This window comes from Zootoca vivipara, chromosome 2 (genome assembly GCF_963506605.1).
Source record: "Zootoca vivipara chromosome 2, rZooViv1.1, whole genome shotgun sequence".
NCBI lineage: Eukaryota > Metazoa > Chordata > Lepidosauria > Squamata > Lacertidae > Zootoca > Zootoca vivipara.
The window spans coordinates 22,190,461-22,213,427 of NC_083277.1; the positions used below are offsets into that span (position 1 = coordinate 22,190,461).

Below are 22,967 nucleotides of genomic sequence, written 5' to 3' on the forward strand. Positions count from 1 at the left end.
CTTATGCAGGAAGGAGAAAAAACTTTCTCCAACCACCTCCGCCATGTCAATGAAGACAAACAGGGGGAAAAACAATCTAAATTCAGTGTTAATGTGAAATTGTCTTCATGGGGGGCCTTGATTTGTCTCTTTAATGAACTAAAGTTAATTGCGGCACATCCCTCATATGCAGCGGTGGAATTCAGGGTATGTTTGTGAAGGGGAAAGTCTCAAGGTACTCATTTTGAAAGGCGACCCCAGTTAATATCTTGGCATCTCAAAGTGGTGTTTTTTCCCCTCTTTTATCTCTTACTTGCATGATATCGACAGAAAACTACAGAAATATTTAGAAAATCACAATTCAGTCTATCAAAAGATTAAAGACAACACACACCACTGAACGGCGGGCTCCAAAACACCTCTGCGTTTGGCTTGACTGACAAGCCAAAGGCTGAATGGCAGCTTGAGAAGAGTCACAACTTGGCACAACACATTGTTTGCTTGCTATTATATAGGTCCAACCTCCTACTTGAGTCAGAATTCCATGCCTAGCCACACCCTCTTTCTACCGGTATATCTAGATGTATGCAACAGATGCATATAAAATAAATATATATCATCAACCAAATGCTATCTCCAAGTGAAGACTAAAGAAGCAACAGAATCTATTGATGACAGGCTATGCTGTGACTCGCTGCACTGGCATAAATTCATTTCCCTCCGTTTAACAGATGGACAGAAGAAGAAGGAGGAGGACTTTTTAGCTTGGCTCGCACAACAATCAACAGTTAGCCAAATTCTGCATAATGAATATCTGTGCTATTAGTATAAAGATGCAAGAGGCCAGCTAATTAGATGCTTGTTAGAAACATAATAATTCTGAGATAACAACCTCTGGATTCTGCTGGTGTAGAGAAGCCCAGACACTGTTATATGAGTTTAGCGTGCAGGAACACTGCTACATGAAGCGTAAGGCAGTTACTACAATTCTTTTGTCCTGTCTGGTGAAGGAGCCAACAGGGCAAGATGAGCCAAAAGCCTTTTGAGCCTCTGCCTCCAGACCACCTTTCCTAGAAACAACCTCTTCGTAAGAATGGCTGCCCAAGTATGGTCAGCTCCTTGGCCTACAGGTGTCCTTGGTGCCCTGCCTGCTGTCCTCCCTTGTGCCATTCAACCAGTGAGATGGGCTTGGAGGCACTTGGTCCTCAGGCCCAGGAAAAGAGAGGGTTCTGTCTCCAAAACCCTGGGCTTTGATGCTGTGGGAACTGGTCCATAAGGTTCCTACCAAGCAACCCAGGATTTAGTTCCCCCCTTGTCACCTGGATCAGGATTGGAGGAAGATACCCAAACTGGCTTCTTAAATTCCCCCCCCCAAAAAAAAACTTTAGAACCATCTTTATGTATGGAACGATGGCGGCCAGAATTCTGGTAGCAAAAAATTGGAAAGGTGACTTAATTCCTACAAAGCTTGACTGGCAAGTGAAGATGATAGACAGAATACCTGGAACTTGCGAAAATGATTGGGAGAATAAGAGGAAACTCAAATCAGAAAGTGAGCGAAGAATGGACAATATTTGAAGAATATTTAAAACAAGACTGTAGAAATGCAAATCTCCCGACAGGTATAGATTGAGTCTTGGATATTAAAGAAAATTATAAACGTAAAAATTGTTCCCGATATGTAATAGATATAATAGGAAGTGCATATAGGTTAAGAATATTTAGAAAGCGCAATGAGGTGATTTGGAAGTCAAAAACATGTGTGATGTTAGATGATGTGTAGTCAATTAATGTTTAGTTGTCATTGTAGTATTGTTTTTGTCTGTTTGTGTTGTATGTTTTGCAATAAAGATAATAATAATAATAAAAAACCAAACTGACTTCTTAACTATGCAACCTCTGACTCTTTGTCTTCATCGGTGCTGGACTTTGGGGTCATGAAAACTTTTCTCCCCTTTCCAATCCCATAAAGACTTTGGAATAAGCACACTTATTATCTCATACTGGGATCTGTCCATCACTAAGGGTTTGTCCTTGTTTACCTTTTTTTTTTGCTTTGGAGCTTATCCCGCAAAAACCTGCTCTGTAAAGTTGAATCGGAGCAAATGGCGATCCATGGGAAATGAGAATGGCTGTTTGTTGCACTTCAGCTTTAAATAACAAGGTTTTGTGGGGTAAGCTCAGAGAGAGAGAGAGAGAGAGAGAGAGAGAGAGAGAGAGAGAGAGAGAGAGAGAGAGAGAGAGAGAGAGAGAGAGAGAGAGAGAAGGACATGGAGCTTTAAAGCATGACCTTGTGTGCCTGGAAAGAGCACGGTGAAAGGAAAGCATGGATGAACTATAAGACTGCTACCAGAAAAACAACATTCCTTCCCTCCTTATCTGCCATCACCTTCCCTTTTCCTACATGGTGCCGGAGAAGAGGCACTGAAAGCAGCAGCAGTAGCAAGGTCCCACTCCTCCTTTCTTGCCAGATGAAACTGCTCCAGCTTTCACTCCGCCTCTTTGGCACCCAGAATGGTTTCTATTTGCTTTCTGCGAACTCGCTGTGGAAAGTGCTTGAAAAAACGAACGTGAATCTCTTATTAGAGTGCCCACATGGGGAGATTACCGGGGGGGGGGGGCGGACGAACGAACGAACGAACGAACGATCAGCTGTGTATGCAATGTTGCTCCCCAGGCCCACACCATGTACCCCTGTAAGGCTCTAAGCCCCCTTCAATTCAAATAATAAATTGTTGTTGTTGTTCATTACTTTTGCCTGGGGTCCCTGCCTTCCTCTCAACGGCATCTGAGAATGGACTCGGTAGCCCTGGACAATGACATTTCCCAGAATTCCTTTGTGCTTGTGATGCTGAACTATGATAATACCTCTTCCTTGTTTGGATTGAGGAGCAAGAAGTTTGTGGGTGGGGGCGTGGATTTGTAGAAACTAGCCTACTATGGAAAAGTGAAAATCTGCACCTCTAGGTTTAACAGCTATGCAGACACCAGTCTTCCGAACGCACAAGTGTTTTATTCGAAAAGAAGGTAGAATTAACAACAAGGAGACTACTTAATCTGGTTCGGGATCAATGAATTTGGTTTGCTCCTTTCTTCTTTGCGCACGGAAGAGCCACAGCATTTCTTTTTTAATTAAAAATAAACCAATCAAAATTGAGGGGCATCTTGTACAGTAAATGCTTCTTCCCTTTCAGGATAGGAAAGGCATTAAGTAGCTGTGGTGACATCAGCAAGATAATTCTCAGTGACTTCCTGTATGGCAGATACATAAATCTTTGCAAGATTGAGTCCTAAGGGGATGGAATGTTGCAAAGACAGTATCGTATCGCATACGTGTGACAGTGATAAGGAAGCACATATTCTCTCTGCAGCTGCTGGAGACTTACAGAGCGGCTGAAAAACGCAGATGCTCTCAAATTGGAAAGGACATGTGGTTTCCACTCTGCACGGGAAAAAGTCCGTCATGTGGGAGAAACTGTTTAAATCAGCTTAATACTTGGGGAATTTTGGCTACTCTCGGAAAACACGGACCCTGTTCACAGGTCAATTTCCCTCCTGAGTAGGCTCAGCTTCAACTGAAGCATGTTCACCGATTTCACACATTTGGCTGGAAGAAGAAAATGGCTTTTGTGAGGAGCATCTGCTGTTTTGTTAAAAATGCGGTTAAAGACATTAACAAAAGTGACATTGCCAGCTGTTCTAATGTCAGACAGCTTAGTAAAACTGTTTTATTTTATTTTATTTTCCAAAATGACAACATATGATACCGTAATCAATTACGAACCAATAACATCCTGTTAGCTGCAAAAACAGGCTGCAGTTTATAGGGGGGGATGCAGGGCGGAGCGGGTGGGGGATGGAGGAGAGAATGGAAAAAGATGTTAATTAAAGTACAAATTACTTTTTATTGTTGTGGGGGGGGAGAGAATTAAAAGACAAGCTGCTTTCCCAGGAGAATGTACAAAATTCCGTTGATATATGTACATTTCCCAAGGACTGCTGGTGATTATGTATACCGTGGAACCTCAGTTGTCGAACGTAATCTGTTCTGGAAGCCTGTTTGACTTCCGGAACTTTCGACAACCGAGGTGCAATTGCTGTTTGGCAAAATCCATTGGAAAAAAATGGAGAAACGCGCCTCGGAAGCCGTTCAACTTCCGAGACACGTTCGAAAGGGGAAGCTTTCAAACTTCCGGGTTGTCGGCACGCGGGTTTCAAATTGTTTGGCTTCTGAAGCGTTCCACGACAGAGGTTCCACTGTATAGACCAGGCAAAGTGTAGAGCTCCCTCTTCATGGAATGATTGTGTGCACATTCTCGATGAGGCCTGGCGAATGTGCACAATGGCTGGTTGTTATGCCCGTTAACAACTCAACTTACATTCCCCTTAACATATATATCCATATAGAGTAAATTCTCCTGACATACAAATGTCATTTTTGCTTCCATAAAATATGCATAGCAGCAATGAGATATGACAGGCTGTGCATTTCAGGGCAATTAAAGACAGCCGCAGGTGGCTGGAGTGCCTTGCTCCTTGGCCTCCTGCCTTGGCCAACTACCCCGGTCCCCCAGAGGTATGCTGTAATCACCCAGAAACACAATGCCTGTTGCACGTTATTGCTTTAACTGCCTTCCTCTTGTATTTCCATCATTTGCAATTATTAGATGATTAGCAGGTGATGGGTTAGAAGCATTACCACAATGACATTATTATAGAGCGGTGTCCTTTGAAACGCTCAGGTCCTTGCGGAGAACACAGCTGCTTTCAGCAACGGCAGCTGTCACATGAATCAATTTAGGAGAGGGGTTCCTTCCTTCCTTTTCTAAAGCAAAGGACATAACCCAACAAGTAAGGAAATCCGATGCGTTTCAAATGTTTGCAATCTTCAATTAGGGCCAAAGCAGGCAGGCTTTCAATAGCTACCCAAAGTTGTAAAAGAGGAGGCACTAGGGGTGGGGTGGGGAGGAGGTGTTTGTGAAAAGGTGGTTTATGATTTTATTTGTTATCCTTTGAATTTTGGATCACACATTTCTCCTCCAACTGAAACTTAGGTTTACCATGGGGATCTCAGTACAGATCCAAGTATGTACACCTAACAAGCCAATAGTCAAGCATGCCTTGATTAAAAATTAAAATATTGAAATTGTAAATAGAAAATGACAACTATGATTATGATTATGATTATTATTACCCTGCCCATCTGGCTGGGTTTCCCCAGCCAGTCTGGGCGGCTCCCAACAGAATATTAACACGATAAAACATTAGACATTAAAAACTTCCCTAAAGAGGACTGTCTTCAGATGTCTGAAGATGTCAGATAGTTGTTTATTTCCTTGACATCTGATGAGAGGGCGTTTCACAGAGTGGGTGCCACCACTGAGAAAGCCCTCTTCCTGGTTCCCTGTAACTTTGCTTCTCGTAGAGAGGGAACCTCCAGAAGGCCCTCGGTGAGATGGACGTCAGTGTCTGGGCTGAACGATGGGGGTGGAGACACTTCTTCAGGTATACTGGACCGAGGCCATTTAGGGCTCTAAAGGTCAGCACCAACACTTTGAATTGTGCTCAGAAACGTACTGGGAGCCAATGTGGATCTCCTGATTAAATTGTACCCGCAGAAAGCCCTCAGCTGCAGAGCACAATGATTGATCGGGTGTATAAGGAGTGTGATGATCTTTCAGGTACCCTGGTCGCAAGTTGTATTGGGCTTTATACACCAACCCAAACTTAGCTATTTGGCAAGCTAGTAAACTTTGACAGATCTCCATGAGATGGGCCATGAGATGGGCAATGATGTCAAACATAATCAATGACTGCAATTGGTCCTTCAAGAAAAAGCAAGGGGTAGTATGCAGATAATTAGTCATTGAGTCAATCACCCATCTCCTACCACCCTCCTAAGAAAAACCCCACCCCACCCTCCCACTATATATAAGGGTCTGGTGACTTCTGTTTCAGTGTATCTGAAGAAGTGTGCATGCACACGAAAGCTCATACCAATGACAAACCTTGTTGTTGTTGTTGTTGTTGTTGTTGTTTAGTCGTTTAGTCGTGTCCGACTCTTCGTGACCCCATGGACCAGAGCATGCCAGGCACTTCTGTCTTCCACTGCCTCCCGCAGTCTGGTCAAACTCATGTTCGTAGCTTCGAGAACACTGTCCAACCATCTCGTCCTCTGTCGTCCCCTTCTCCTAGTGCCCTCAATCTTTCCCAACATCAGGGTCTTTTCCAGGGAGTCTTCTCTTTTCATGAGGTGGCCAAAGTATTGGAGCCTCAGCTTCACGACCTGTCCTTCCAGTGAGCACTCAGGGCTGGTTTTCTTCAGAATGGATAGGTTTGATCTTCTAGCAGTCCATGGGACTCTCAAGAGTCTCCTCCAGCACCATAATTCAAAAGCATCAATTCTTCAGTGATCAGCCTTCTTTATGGTCCAGCTCTCCCCTTCATGGTCCCCTTCATGGATCAATGCCTTTTCATGGTGAAGGGGCTTGAATAACTCAGAGAAGCTATGAGCTATGCCATGCAGGGCCACCCAAGACGGACAGGTCATAGTGGAGAGTTTTGACTAAACGTGATCCACCTGGAGAAGGAACTGGCAAGCCGCTCCAGTATCCCTGCCAAGAAAACTCCATGGACAAAGACAACAGGCATATGAGAAACTTAGTTGGTCTCTAAGGTGCTGCTGGAAGGAATTTTTTTTATATTTTGTTTCAAAAACATCATCAGTTTAATTCTGGATTTTGATTGTAGCTTGTTTCGTTCCTTACTTTCCTCTGCAGAGGTTCAAGGCATCAACATAAAGTTCTAAAACAGTCTCCCATCAGCAGGTTTGCTGTACTAGGTGCCTTTGGAACAGAGGTAGAAAACACAGTGCTCTCCAGATGTTGTTGGACTCCAGCCCCCATCAGCCTCAGCCAGCTAGGGATAATGAGAGTTGTCATTCAGCAAAGTCTGGGGAGGGAACCACCTTGGCTTCCCCTGCTCTGGAACCTACTTTTCTGCCTCTGTCTATATTATTCATCTGTGCCGTATTTCTGACTGGCCTTCTCCTTTGTGTTTGTGCGAAGATATGAATTGCATTGCTCCAGGGTGAAAAATAACCAACCAGGGAAAATGTAAAATGTAGTGGTCGGGGCTACTGTTTGACAATATATCGTCCGTTCTCTTCCTCCTCATCCTCAGGATGCAATTTCTGAAAAATAATATCTGCCTAGCCCTCTCGTGACCTCAAAGGTATCTTTCCCCCTACTCTGCCATCCTGGCTGCGATTTGAAATAGGGTTTCTTTTTGTGCGAGGTGAGGTTAATCACCTTCCAAAGGCACAGTTAGTGCCATCTAACCCCAAGGATGTTGGGCTTCCTGCAATCACTGGTCGTAACGATTTCTCCGGTGCCGCCCACCCCCCCACTTGTATCAAAGCTTATTCTCAATGTTTGATTCTGAGGGAGAAAACGACCCACTGTTCCTTGTTGAATTTTATAAGCACAGATCTCTCTCTCTCTATATATATATATATTTAATTAAACTTTTCTTTATGAAAATTAAAATCAAGCAACAGTTTCTCCTTCCTAGGGCTGCATTCAGACAGCCTTATTCCCTTACCTATTACTTCTCACATTCATACTTTTCACAGAAGCCACTTTTGGGAAATCTAATGGTATCCTGTGGACATTTAGGGCTCGTTTCTGTATTGATCGCTTCCACTAAAATGCCGTTTGCAAACCCGTTCATTCACCTGGAAAATCACAGGAGTTCTGCATTGTGATTTTCCACTGTTTTCATAGATCATGCAATGTGACAAAATTTGGGGTGGTATCCCATCGTACAGTCATTTCCCACCATTCTCATCATGGGTCGATCATGGAGAAACAGAAGCAAACATGGGCATAAAGACAGGTGACATGTTCAACGGTATCTGCTGTTGTTTCACACCGTGGTTGCAGGTATGAATGTAATTTAGCAAGACATGTTGGTATATTGATCAGAAAAGCACGCTGTTCCAAAGCACAACAGGTAATGCAGAACGTTAGCAACTGTGACAGAGGCGCCAGCATTGTAACCAGAAAAAAAAACTAACTCAGCAATCCCTGTGTCTGAATGCACCCCAAGACCACATACACTTATGGAACATTGTGCATACTTTCATTCCAGTTCTGAAGCTAATATTTAAGGACAGTGGATGGTTAGTACACTACATCTGGTAACCCCTCACTCAAGCAAATAATTCTGGTTTAATTTCTATGGGGCTTTTAAGTAGCTTTAAGGTCGGCGGTTTGAATCCCCGTGACGGGGTGAGCTCCCGTTGCTCGGTCCCTGCTCCTGCCAACCTAGCAGTTCGAAAGCACGTCAAAGTGCAAGTAGATAAATAGGTACCGCTCCGGCGCTGCTCTGGTTCGCCAGAAGTGGCTTAGTCATGCTGGCCACATGACCCGGAAAAATTGTCTGTGGACAAATGTCGGCTCCCTCGGCCAGTAAAGAAAGATGAGCACCACAACCCCAGAATCATCTGCAACTGGACTTAACTGTCAGGGGTCCCTTTACCTTTTAAGATGGCTTCATAAGAGTAACATACATCCATACACACCCCACCTGCAAAAAATAAATAAAATGCTACTAGATGTGAAGGGGGAGAAGAAATCTTTTTAAAGCTGAAGTTCACAGAGGCGATATATATTGTTGTAGGAGCAGCCTTTGACCTTTAAGTTTCAGACCCAGTTTTATGTGCAATTCAATTGCCAGGCTAAGTGGATATAGCCAAAGACATTCAGAGCAACCCTTGCATGAAGGAAATAAATATATTAGGAAGGCAACCCAAAACAATCCCACACAGCTATTTTCTTCCTTGTTTACACTTATTGGCAAGGACATTGTTGTTGTAGCTATTGGGGCTTGCCGATTAGAAGGTCGGCGGTTCGAATCCCCACGACGGGGTGAGCTCCCATTGCTCTGTCCCAGCTCCCGCCAACCTAGCAGTTCGAAAGCACATCAAAGTGCAAGTAGATAAATAGGTACCGCTCCGGCGGGAAGATAAATGGTGTTTCCGTGTGCTGCTCTGGTTTGCCAGAAGTGGCTTAGTCATGCTGGCCACATGACCCGGAAGCTGTACACCAGCTCCCTCAGCCAGTAAAGCGAAATGAGTGCCGCAACCCCAGAGTCGTCCGTGACTAGACCTAACGATTACGAGTCCCTTTACCTTTACCTAGATCAGGCATCCCCAAACTTCGGCCCTCCAGATGTTTTGGACTACATTTCCCATCATCCCTGACCACTGGTCCTCTTAGCTAGGGATCATGGGAGTTGTAGGCCAAAACATCTGGAGGGCCGCAGTTTGGGGATGCCTGACCTAGATCAATGCTTATAACCAATTTTAACACAATGATTTGTTGCACACTTTGGGGAACTGTGGCGAAGTGTGGGGGGCTGTAATATTTCAGGCCCAGCTTGGCTAATTAGATGGGAGCCACAGGGTGTGTCCCAAAAGACGCCCTATAAACTTTAGGCATGTGTGGCTAGGTGTATCTGTTTCTCAGGGCTCTGGGGCAGGGGCGTACCCAGGATCAAAACTAGGGGGGGAGGCAAGAGAGGGGAACAGAGAGGGAAGGGAGGGAGGGAGGGAGGGAGGGAGGGAGGGGTGAGGGAGAGAGAGAAGGGAGAGAGGGAGAGAGAGAGAGAAAGGAGGAAAGAAAGAGGGGGGAAGGAAGGATGGAAGGAAGGATGGAGATCCCGTCCGCCCCCAGCTCAGGCTTCTCCTCCCCCCTCCCACGTTTCTGTCGCTGGCTGCAGCTGCAGAGGGGGTGGAAACAGCCCAATTTAAGGTTCCCCCCCCACGTCCCTGTCGCAGGCTGCAGCCGCGGAGGGGGTGGAAACAGCCCGATTTCCATAACCTGCAGCGATTTCCCCCCTTCAGTTTTCGGAGGGGAAAAAGTGCGGGTTATGGTCTGTAAGATACGGTTAAAAAAAATTGCTTGGGGGGCAGCTGCCCCCCTGCTCCTCGCTGGGTACGCCCATGCTCTGGGGCAAGATTAAAAGCATGTTCTAAGCTTCCCTTTCCCCCCTCTTCTTGTCTTGCCTGGTTTTCATGAAGGTGGTTCTATCTCCAAGGAAGCATGCATGAAGACATGGGAAGGGAAGCAAAATCTGCCAGCATCTTGAAATGTAAAATTAGAATGAAAGGCCTGCAGTTCTACAGAGGTGAAATAAAACCTCGGGTTCTTGCAACCGTTCACTATCAAGGGCAAAGTATTAAGGTATTAAGGTCAGGAGAGGGCTTCATTAAAATATATTTATTCACAGTTGACTCTCAGGCAAGAAAGACTCAAGGGTACTGTTTGAAGGTGTACAAATCCAAGCAACAAGCCTTTCCCAGGGACATCTTCAGAGAGTGCACTTCATAAACCCCCAGAGGCAAGCCAGCAATGAAGTAAATAAATAAACAGAGCTCTCTTTTGCATAGGATGTCTTCTTCTTTACTGGATCACACATTTTATATTCTGAGCATCCATGAAGGAGTATAAGACTGACTTGGTAGTTTTCAACTGCTGGAAAAGGCTCTGAGCTCACAATTCTTTTTTTCAACAACAACAACAACAACCCTGCCGTAGTTCCTCCTGAATTGCTAGAGAATTTAAGTCCTTCCCTGGAGAATATGTGCCATGGATGAATTTGACTGCAGTTATGGACACAGTTTCTTAGCATTATTTAATTTCATATCACTGAAGGACGGAATTGTTTTGGTGCCTACTCCTACCGGTCCACCTCTCTTAGGTCGCAATACTAATCCTAGATCTGCTGTGATGAGCAAGTTAGGATGAAGCGAATCTCTGGCTCAGCTAGCTGGTTCCTGGCTCAGCCAGGATACACCAGTGTAAGTCCCGAACCACAGCACAGCTAGAGAAACACCAATGTAGCCCCCCCCCCCCAAAAAAAATCTGGACTCAGCCAGGGCCTAGGGTCAGTTTGCATTTCTTAGTGCAGAAAGTATTGATCTGATGTGTAGAGATCTTTCCTATTCTTCTTAATTCAAGAGGGTTCTGGAAGGTTTCTTTCTATGTGAAAGAAACAGGCAGGTTTGGGTTATTCCTTCTGAGAAGCTGAGTACAACTGGTTTAAACTGGTTCTGTTATCCCTTTCTGTCAAAGTAATGCTGACAATAATAGTGAGGCCAAAAGGAGCCTGGGGTTCACCCTCTCTCTCTCTCTCTCTCTCTCTCTCTCTCTCTCTCTCTCTCTCTCTCTCTCTCTCTCTCTCTCTCTCTCCTTCCTTCCTTCCTTCCTTCCTTTCTTTCTTTCTTTCTTTCTTTCTGGTCAGGTGTTCTGTATGTAGTGTTAAGGTTTAGACCAGACATCCCCAAACTGCGGCCCTCCAGATGCTTTGGCCTACAACTCCCATTATCCCTAGCTAACAGGACCAGTGGCTGGGGAAGATGGGAATTGTAGTCCAAAACATCTGGAGGGCCGAAGTTTGGGGATGCCTGGGTTAGACATAGTATGAGTTGTTGTAAGTGTAAGTCTGCTGCAACTGGATTTATTATGGACAGTGACAATCCTGAATGTATTGGATTTGTGACCATTATGCTCATTTGCCTTCAGTAGCAGTAAAGCTCTGGTGGATGAAATATTAATTGCCTGCGGTCTATTTTTTGGGGAATCCTGCAATGTGTTTAAGTTTTTACTCTGCTAACTATACATTGGAATCTACTCTGGATCCATATTGAGTAGAATTCAATGACACCTTAGTGGCTCAGCTGAGCCTAGTAGATCTCAGTGGGCAAGAGGGGCTTACACTGGATATTAATTCTATTTGGCTCAGGGCTCCTCCACACTTCTGTTTGCTCTGTGTTTTCTTCCATTTGCCCATGATTTTTAGGCACAGAGAGGTTTTAGGGTCCGATATGTTTTTCTTTCGACCCATCGCTTTCCCTGGGAAAACCCACTGTATAGCACTGAATTGGAACAAATAGGATGAAAGAAAAACATCTCCGACCTGTGAGAAATCACGGAAGAAATGGAAGTGTTGGCGAGCCCTTGGTCACTTGACCTGGCAACTCAGCAGAACTTACACCACCTGTTTTGTTGGTATAAGTCAAACTCCACTTGGTTTTTTCCCTCTGCCAGCCTCAGATTAGCTCTGCTGGCAGTAGTCCTGCTCCTGAACAAAGTTCAGATTAGCCATACTTTGGGTTGGCTTAACATAAAATTATTATTATATTTATTTCTATCTTGCCTTTTTCTCAGGCTGGGACTCAAAGCAGCTTGCACAGTTTAAAACAACACAGATAAAATGCTGGAAACAACAACTGGAAGTGGATAGAAAGCAGCAAAACACATAGGAGGCAAACTTTAAAAGAAGTTTATACAAAGATAGAGACACGGGTGGCACTGTGGGTTAAACCACAGAGCCTAGGGCTTGGGCTTGCCAATCAGAAGGTTGGAGGTTCGAATCCCTGTGATGGGGTGAGCTCCCGTTGCTCAGTTCCAGCTCCTGCCAACCTAGCAGTTCAAAAGCACGTCAAAGTGCAAGTAGATAAATAGGTACCGCTCCAGCGGAAAGGTAAACGGCGTTTCCGTGTGCTGCTCTGGTTTGCCAGAAGTGGCTTTGTCATGCTGGCCACATGACCTGGAAGCTGTACGCCGGCTCCCTCGGCCAATAACGCGAGATGAGCACAGCAACCCCAGAGTCAGTCACGACTGGACCTAATGGTCAGGGGTCCCTTTACCTTTACCTTTAGGGAGGAACAACTGGAATTAAATAATAATAATTTAAGTAGGCACTGTTTCTTGGCAAATGGAAAAGGAGATAGAATAAAAATGAATCAATACATCACGCGATAAGTTCTCCAAGTGAACTTAGGGAGAGGGAAAGTGGTATGCCTCTACACTGATCTCTCCTAAAAGTGTGCAAACTGGTAACCAAGCAAACTGATGGAAACCAGAAAAAGAGAAACAGTGTAATAAAGACAATCTGAAATAAAGATTTTAAATTATTGGCAAAGAGAAAGGGAATGGAAAATACACCGCCCACCACTCTTCTAAATGGCTTGCTTTCCCAGGCAAAAGGGAAAAGCAAAACAAATGGTTTTGTTTGCTTCAGCACCCCTCCCCTAAACCTCTGTGGTTGGAGCACTTTGGGAAAAGAAATTATTGTGAGTACACCAAGACCTGCCCATCAAAACAAGAGAGGCCCTCCTCCCCCATCTCCTCCCCACTTTAGCTCTTGCCATTCCACTAGTCTGCTTGGTTTCACTTTACAGCTAAATGCAGTGGTTCCTTTATTGTAAAGTGCAAATAGTAGCATTTTGGGGCCACTCAGTACACTTTGTTAACAGGACAGTAATTTGGGCTGAACACAGAGCAGATGGACACCTTTATTATTTTTTTGTGTTTTTATATTGTAAACCACCGTGTGATTCGTGGATGAAGCGTGGCATAGTTGCTGGCATCTGTCTGTCTCGAGAGACAATGGAGTGTGCCTCCGGGGATGAAGTCAAACTGCTGTGTTAACAGCACTGAAGTGACCTCTCTGGGGCACAAGCCTGGAAATGTGCATCGAGGTCCTGGGCTGCCCACACAATGACCCCCCTCTTGGCCTCGCTGATGTGGTCCAAAGGAAAGCAGAGCAATACATCTGGCACCAGATTGGCTGCAGAAGCTGAAAGAAGGAGGTGTACAAGGCACCATCTGACTGACATAGGGACTCCACTCCAGATTTGTGTAGGGTTTACTCCTTAGCCTTGTCTTCCCCAGAAGATATCCCACAAGGCAGCAGAGGTTTAGGATCTCCTAGATGGGCTACCTTCCCAGATTGATGAGCCCTATCTGTCCCTCACTTCCCTCTACAGCATCTTCAGAAACCGCCTTCTTGACCATTGGACCATTCTTGGTCTTGTCTTCCCAATCCACCGGAGCCTGTTTTCACATGCCAGGAGACACCTCAACTCACAGAGGGCTTAAGACCCATCAGCTACCCCAGGCATCCCCAAACTTCGGCCCTCCAGATGTTTTGGACTACAATTCCCATCTTCCCCAACCACTGGTCCTGTTAGCTAGGGATCATGGGAGTTGTAGGCCAAAACATCTGGAGGGCCGCAGTTTGGGGATGCCTGAGCTACCCTCACCTGGTTTAGCTGGCCAGTTGAAGCCGTTCCTGGGATGTGACTGCTGTTGCATGCTGGCACCTTCTAGGAGCCACTGGTCTCTCGAGAGCTGAGTGCAGGGTTGGGACCAAAAGTGAGCAGACTACCCCAGAAGGAGCATGGTGTGTCCCCCACCAGAGGGAATACCCCTCCCCCTAACACCCCATACACCTGTGGTATGGTATAGAAATACACTATACTATACAGATATAATGATTGTGTGTGTGTGTGTGTGTGTGTGTGTGTGTGTGTGTGTTACAAAAGGAAGTAGAGAGCTTCAGATCAAAACCTTTTATAAAGCAAAGGTTCTTGCAAATGAGAATTGCTCTCAATCAAGCTACATTGAGTGCAGAAAATATAAAATACGACCTTCATTCAACTTTTGTAATTGTTTGAATAGATGGATTTCTTTTTCCTCTGAAGTCTGAAATTTTGACATTCAATATTTTTCTGCTGCAAATCAAAAGGTAGATGTTGCATTTTAAGATTTCATTTGACAGTTATTATGGCTGCTTATCACAGAACTTTTTTGAAGCCGTGTTATGACTTATGCAGATCACCTCAAAGCCCGAAATATTACTACTGCTTTTTATAATACCACTTTTAATTTGTGAAGTCTGTTACTCTGTAATTACTTTATATTTGGATCACAGTGCTGTTCTGTCCTGCAGTCAACCATAGCTACCAGTGGAAAAACGGAGATAGAAAATATATAATATTGAGGTACCTGGTGACAAAGGGTTAGGGAAAATGAGTAATAGGTAGGGAATAGGAAAGTGTGAGGTACCTCTCAGTAAATAAATAATGGAGATATTCTCCACATATATCAGACCTCCTCCCCCAAAATCTATAAAGATACCCTTTTATTGGCATTGGATACCTTAACCAGAATTGTGCAAATCATGGGAAAGGGTGAGCAGAACTCTATCTATCTCTGGGATCCAAGAGAGCTGTATTTTAGTTGGACACCATCCCCATTTCTAGGTGACACAAAGCAGAGTTCTTAAAGCAACTGATTCCTCATTCTCTCAACTTTGCTTCATGATGTGAATTTGCTCTGGACATTTTGAGCCAGTCATCCCCACCCCCTGCTGCTTCACCATAATGACAAATAGGTTCTGTATATGAGTACCTGTAATGGGACAAGGCTTGCGACCAGGTGAGCAATGGTGAGTCAGCAGGTGTAGCACAGCAGGTCTCACATGATGGAGCCCAATCGCCTTCCCAATTTTTGCTGTATGTCATATCGGGCCCAATTCAATTTGTGTGTTGTAGGGTTGTGTCGTGAAAATAGCTTATTGGAATAGTGGGTGGAATTCAGCTAAGTCCTACTCAGAGTAGACCTACTGAAATGAATGGACCTGTCTTAAATGGGTGATTAGGACTAGCATTGAATTCCATCCTCTCAAAAGTGGCTGGTTTCGCACCACACAAAGTTCACAACTGCAGAAATGTAAAATCCCCTAAAGGATTTCACACAGATAGTTCCGGGCTGGTTCGGAAGTGATAGGAGGGTAGATTACAGTTAAACATTGGGGGCACTTCCACACCCACAGCATGATGGTTGAAGTGGTATAAGAGTGTTTTGAATGTATGGTGTGGTTGCAACCTTGGAGTAAGGTCAACAATGGAAGCAGTTCCTAAGCTTACCTTCCAAGTCCCGGACTGCAGAATCCAGGAACGGCAGCCGTGTGACACCGGAAGTTGCGCCGACGTAACTTCCGGTGTCGCTTTGCCCTTCTATGGGCACCAAAAATGGCCACCACCGGCTTCAAAGTAGCTTCTACGCATGACCGGAAGTGCGTCGACGCAACTTCTGGTGTCGTCCCGCCCATCTATGGGCACCAAAATGGCCACCGCCGGCTTCAAAAGTAGCTTCTACGCATGACCGGAAGTGCATCGACGCAACTTCTGGTGTCGGCCCGCCCATCTATGGGCACCAAAATGGCCGTCGCCAACACAGGAAGTCGCATCTACGCACTTCCGGTCATGCGTAGATACGGATTTTGAAGCCGGCGGCAGCCATTTTTTGTGCCCATAGAAGGGCAAATCAGAAAGAAAAAAAAAGACCGCCGGCAGGAGAAAATAACGGAGAAAAACGGGAGACGAAGTGATACGGGGGACCACCGGGAAAAGGTAAGTAAAAAGGGGGGTTTCCCGGGAAAAACGGGAGACTTGGCAGCTATGTGCCTAAGGTTGCTGTTGGTCCCTTGCTAGAGTTGCTCAAGCGGAGGCTGGAGAGCTAAATGTTGGGGTTTGTCAAGTTCCAGATTTCCTGCATCCTGACCTACAAGACCTGCTCCAATTCTGAGCCTATGAATTTAAGAGTTTAAGGGGGGAAAGCCTAGAATAGCTGGATCATTTTTTTTTATTTCTGAGCACAATTCAAAGTGTTGGTGCTGACCTTTAAAGCCCTAAATGGCCTTGGCCCAGTATACCTGAAGGAGCGTCTCCACCCCCCCATCGTTCTGCCTGGACACTGAGGTCCAGCTCCGAGGGCCTTCTGGAGGTTCCCTCACAACGAGAAGAGAGGTTACATGGAACCAGGCAGAGGGCTTTCTCAGTGGTGGCACCCACTCTGTGAAACACCCACCCTCCCATCAGATGTCAAGGAAATAAACAACTATCTGACTTTTAGAAGACATCTGAAGGCAGCCCTCTTTAGGGAAGTTTTTAATGTCTAATGTTTTATCGTGTTTTTAATATTCTGTTGGGAGCCGCCCAGATGGGCAGGGTATAAATTATTATTATTATTATTATTATTATTATTATTATTATTATGCACAATATGAAAATTGGGCCTTTAGTGTTGTGGCACCCAGACTTTGGAATACCATCCCCTTGAATATTAGACTGCTGTATTTTCAGCACCTACTTTTTGTTTGTTGTTTGCCGCCCTGGGCTCAGGGGTGGATTTAGGGGAGCGTAACCTGTTCCGTCACACTGGGGCCACCTGCAACCATTATGTAGAATGGAAGGCAAGAGGCAGGGGCACAAAGTTTTGGCACTGCACAGGTTGCTGCTGAAATTTGAGACCTGAAGGTCTGCCACGCCTGGGACCCTTAGGGAGGAAGGGTGGGATATACATTTAATAATAAAGTTGTTGTTGTTTGATTTCAAAGTTTCAGGCAGGAGCCTCTCCCAGCCGTACGTGGAGATGCTGGGGTTTGAACCCAGGGTCTTCTGCATGCAAGGCAGATGCTCTACCACTAAGCTACTACGCTTCTTCAATCCTCTGCCACTCTGGTGAGATGTCTTGTTTTTCTATTTAACTCACAGTAGATGTTTCTAATTCTGCACATACACTTGCAAATTAGCATATGCAATCCTTCCGCAAATAAGTCTTCCTCATTTGTCCTCTGTTTCCTTGTTGCATTTCCTCTTTTCTGGCAATACATAAGTCACAAAAGGAGGTTGGCGTGCAAGGCTACTTTTTGGAGGCCGGCCAAAGCCTGCTTCTGAACTGTGAGCAGCCTGCCATCTGCTCTGGGGCTTGAGGTGGTATCAACTTACTGTTAGCAGGATACTAGTATTACTGAGAAAAACCAGATAGCCTCACATTGCTGCTTAGAAATCCTTTACTGCAGTGGCAGACCACAAGAAACTTTATACAGCATGACAGGAAAAGGAAGTGAGAGCAGAAGTTGCTTAGATCAGACAGACAACAATTGAACTCTCAGAAGCTAATGCATTAGTCCAATTCACATGTTAATATCACTCCAGCACTTGCATTTTAGGAATAGTGTATGACTTTGCTTTTCCCCTCTCCTCCCTCACAACCCCCTTTTTTGTGTTTTTCCTATTGTAAGCCTGAGGGCAGGGAATTGTCTTGTTGCTGATCTTTCTAAACCATTTTGCAAGTCTTTTCAGCTGAATACTTCATTTATCTAAAGCGTTGTTTTAGCACTTTTCCCAGCTGAAGCATAAAACAATGCTTTAGGTAAATGAAAGATATTTACCTAATTAGTAACCTATTAGTTACTACGGTGACTAATACAACGCGGTTGGTGCTATGGGTTAAACCACAGAGCCTAGGACTTGCCGATCCAAAGGTTGGCGGTTCGAATCCTCGTGACGGGGTGAGCTCCCGTTGCTTGGTCCCAGCTCCTGCCCACCTAGCAGTTCGAAAGTACGTCAAAGTGCAAGTAGATAAATAGGTACTGCTCCAGAGGGAAGGTAAACGGCGTTTCCGTGCGCTGCTCTGGTTCGCCAGAAGCTGCTTAGTCAAGCTGGCCACATGATCCGGAAGCTGTACGCCGGCTCCCTCGGCCAGTAAAGCGAGGTGAGCGCCGCAACCCCAGAGTCATTCGCGACTGGAACTAATGGCCAGGGGTCCCTTTACCTTTAACCTATTAGTTTACCTATTGGCAACAGCATTCTTGGGCACCATGCCCTCCAGAAGTGCAGCGCCAAAATTGTGTGAAATCGTGGCGGTCCTTTTGGCTGCCGTGCTCTCACGAGAAAAAAATGTGTCGCCCCATTTCTAAAGGACATTGTCATTTCTAAATTTGCAGCTATAAATATAAACCAGCAAGTGCAATCTTTGTGCAAATCTGCGCATACAGGCCATTGGCTGAGACAATGGGGCTCGTCTTGTGTTTTTTCTCAGCCTACACTGAAACAGCTTCAGTGCGGATAGGCCATTTCTGCTTATGTAATTCTTACAAACTTCAAAATAACTTCTCAGCAGATCACCTTCTCTCCCCCCCCCCCCATATCCAACCCTTGGTGTCATTCTGTGTGTCTGCACTTGTACTCTTCTTCCCTGCTCCTTTTTTTCTGCCTTCTGTTAATTTGAAAATGTGCTTTTACAGATATAATTCTAACTAGGCGCCCGGCTGGATTAATTTAACAGAATACAGTAATTATGTCTACAAAGAGGGAAAAGGGACAGTGCTGGAAAAGGAGGGCTGGCTTTTCTTTTATTGAACACCTGGGGCTTCCAGGTTGCAAATTATTAAGCGTTTTGGAAAGACTCCCACAGCCGTGCTAAATTGTCCCTATGCTTCTCTGCTCAATCTGGACTGACAAGCATCCTCACCTTCAGGAGCGGGATAACCTTCCGATTGAGGTGAGGGGCAGGGAGGAGAGAGCAGGAGCATTTATTTTTCAGAACACGTCCCACAAGCTCACTTAAATTTAATTTAGTCCTCTGTAAGCCTTAGCACTGAACTAAGGGTAAAACTACACGTTACACTGCAATTGTATGTAATGTTAGCCTGACGGGCCTTTTTACTTTTCATCCAACTGCAAAAACAAACAAACAAAACCATGAGAGGGGAGCTTTGCAGCAGTGATGAGGAAGTGTAGCCTTATCAGCTACTAAGGGTCCTTTAAGTTGCGCCCAGGCAGGACAGAGATAGTCAATAATGACACCGGGGTTGAATTCAGAGAAAGAATTTAATTCTTATTAATAAGAGACTCAAGGTGATCAGCTCACAACAAGAGTAGAGAAACACAAATTGCAAAGCTTCTTATACACTTCTTTGGGCCTCTTTCCCCCTCCTCTGTAAATGTGCGCACGCAAAGGGGTCACGCACGCAAGGGGGTCACAAGTACATATAAGGATCTTCCTGTGTCCGGTTTTATGCATAAACACATGCTGACTCAGGCAGCCTTGACTATCTTGCTGCTCTTTGCATCAGACTGCTAGCATCAGACAAGACAGTCATCCGGCCTTGATAGCTTAGCTGGGCATCCTGTTTTGTTTACATTACCCTTCGGCACACAGCAAGTCATCCCAGGGATATGGGGGGGGGGGTGGCTAAGCCATACACTCACAATTATACAATGCAGGCAATGCAAACTATAGGATCAGATCTAGCTCAATAACACAATTGGAAAATCTCTCTCCACAGGAGTGCTCAACCCATTCCCCGAAGGCTGCATTTCCCCAGATCTCCTCCCAGCTGCTCCCTCCCCCTGCCCCACCGTCCCAGACCTGTATCTGTGAGGTAAACATGAGTCCAGAACAAGGGCAAGTAGGGCTGTGGGTAAAGTTTGAGAGGGGGAAGTGGTTGGCAGGGAAAGGGTTAAAGCCATTCCCATAACAAAACACAGAGACCAAAGGATGTCTTGCAACAAAGAAGGGGGCATAATGGGACTCCACAGCGCCACCTGGTGCCATAGTGTTATAACGCATATAAAACGCTTTATCTTTACAAATGTAGCAGAGTCCTTTATATGCAGCTGGTGTGCAACATGTAGTTCGGCCCAGCTTTAGAGAATTGGGCTCCTTTTTCTCCTCACAGTATTCCCCCATCAAGCAAAAAGTAAATTCATGGCTGCCAAGTCTCCCTTTTTCACGGGAAACCCCCATATTTTAAACCGTTTCCCGCTGGCAGCCCAGATCGGAAAAAATCCCATACCCCCCCCCCCGGATTTCCTACCTTCCAGGGAGGCTCCATTTTGGGTGCTGGCGCCGCCCGATTTCCAGTGCCCAAACATGGGTAGTGCGGCACTGGAAGTCGCTTCTACGCGTGACTTCCGGTGCTGCGCCGCTGCTGATCTCACATTTTTCAGCGGGAGACTTGGCAGCTATGAGTAAATTGTGCAAGGGGGATGCCATATGGAAAAAGGGGGAGAAGACACGCCTCTTACAATGCAAACTAGAAATAGAAAAGAAAAAGTCCAGCTGCAAATAAAGGAACAGATTATTGAAAATTATGGTAACTAATGACACACACACACACACACACACACACACACAAAATGACCTCACAGTGATATCACATGTCTGGCCTCAACATTTGCCTATGAGTCACACCACCACCATGTGGCCATAAAACAAATGTTTTAAAGTCCATACCCACAAAAACAGCCATTGCATTAATATACAAAACAATAAAATACTCTCAGAACACTCAGTATCCATGTTTTAAAACCTCTAATTGCTAAAAGCACAGTATACTGCCTTTTATATACTAAAGCAGGCACGTCCAACAGGTAGATTGTGATCTACCAGTAGATCACTGGATGTCTGTGGTAGATCACTGCTAGATCACTGGCACCCCTAAAAAAAGCTCACCCAAAATTTTCCTCCTCCCTAAAAAAGCTGAACTATGACCTGAAGCCCTAAACAAAAATGTGCCTCCCTCCCTCCTAAAAGAAGCTCAACAAGTTTGACCTAAACCCCCCAAAACAGGGCTTCCCTTCCTTAAAAAAACTCAACAGCTTTGACCTGAACCCCCCAAAAGGGGGTAGATCACTCCCAGTTTTTAACTCTGTGAGTAGATCAGAGTCTCTTGGGAGGTGGCCACCCCTGTACTAAAGTAATAGTACTTTCTTGTGGAAAAAGCAACAAAATTACAAGGCATGAATTCCTCCTGATAGAGGATAAACAATGACCAAATATTGAATACCAGAGACGTTCAGAGAACTGATACAGTGGCATAAATGCCCATGAGCTCATGTTTCATTCCTTTCCCTAATACCTTGGAGTAGAAAATGATGTGTGTGTGTGTGTTTATTTCCAAATCCACTTTAAAGGCACACCTGAGTGCTTGACTGCAACATTGGCTGATAACGATTTAACAAGGGATACTCCACCACCAGTGGGAAACTGCCAAACCAAAACAAGCAGCCCCCAATATGCTCTTTCAACCATATTTAATATGGTTTCAGTAAGAAACAGACCCACCCAATGGCAATGCTCCTGAGAATCATTTGTGGGCTAATGTACGTAGCAGTTTCCCAGCAACTGCATAGATGTTAATGTTTGGCTCAGATTGTGGATGACTGCACATTTAGAAGAATTATACAGCCACGCCGCAGACCACAGGTCAGGAGGCATGATATGAGGCAGGGGAGTCCATGACAGTAATAATTAGAGAACATCTAGGGTTGATCTTTGCAGCAGTATCTGGAATTTTACTGAAGAGCCAGGGGCTACTCAAAGCACAATTAGCGGAGGCTGTTCCATCCATACTTTTGGTCCTTTGTGCATGGAATGTTAAAATTGGGGTTTGTGTTGGGGTTTTTTTTACTGCAGGAATGATTTTTCAGAGAAAAATGGGTTTGGCAGTTTTTATTCTGCCATTCTAAGGTTTAGCAGCCTTGTGGTCAAATTTGAAGACTCGCAGAATAAAGAACTTAAAAGCAGATCTAGATGTCTTGTGCAAATGTGCATAAGAAACAAAACCCTGATGGTTCTTCTGGGTAGGGGTAAAGATTGCTTAGGAGGTGATTTGGAGTGGAGAAGCAAGAGGAGGTACTTAGCCTTTTTGTTGTCCATCATTATCTGCAACAAAACAAAACAAAACAAAACAAAACCCTACCACCCACTCAAGCCTCTCTTCCTGTTGTGGAGTCCCAGGCATGTGCTTGCCCTCTTAAATGTCCAATTTCCATCAGAGGCATGAAGTGCCTGGTGGAAGTTGCATCAGCAAAGCAACGTGTCATGAAAGGGTCAAGCAGTACCCCACCCCCTGCTATCGCTGCTCCGAATTCTCCCACCCAGCCCACTGCTTTTCCCAACATAAAATGGCCACTGGAACCTTGTTACATGAATATGCAGGTATCTATGGGCTGACAAAGTGCTTTGTAAACTAAATCAAGTTGACACTGAAAGTCTATCGGAGGGACATGGCTTTCCCTGTTTACATCAGTAGTGGTGAAAAACACAGTTGCCATGGATCAAGTTTTATTTAAGGCAGATAAAGCTAAACTGGTCCACTACTAAGACTGGCACACAGTCTGTCTAAGCAAGCACTGAGTTTCATTCATAAGCAAACAGAGCTGTCAAGCCAGTCTCTTCCTTGCAATATACGACCTTCCTAGACCAAAAGATTACCCCAAAAGCCAGGAGAATGGCTCAATAACCCATCCACATGGGCAAGGGTAAGAACCACCTCTCATT

At 45.1% G+C, this 22,967-nt stretch overlaps 1 protein-coding gene and 1 non-coding gene across 8 annotated transcripts in view; both read right to left on the bottom strand.

Annotated features, from left to right (window-relative positions):
• The window catches only part of FHIT (fragile histidine triad diadenosine triphosphatase), a 1,048,086-nt gene that overhangs the window by 349,734 nt on the left and 675,385 nt on the right, over positions 1 to 22,967 (bottom strand). The window lies entirely within an intron of this gene.
• Positions 17,263 to 17,331, bottom strand: TRNAA-UGC (transfer RNA alanine (anticodon UGC)). The gene has a single exon. It is a non-coding gene; the product is annotated as a tRNA-Ala (tRNA).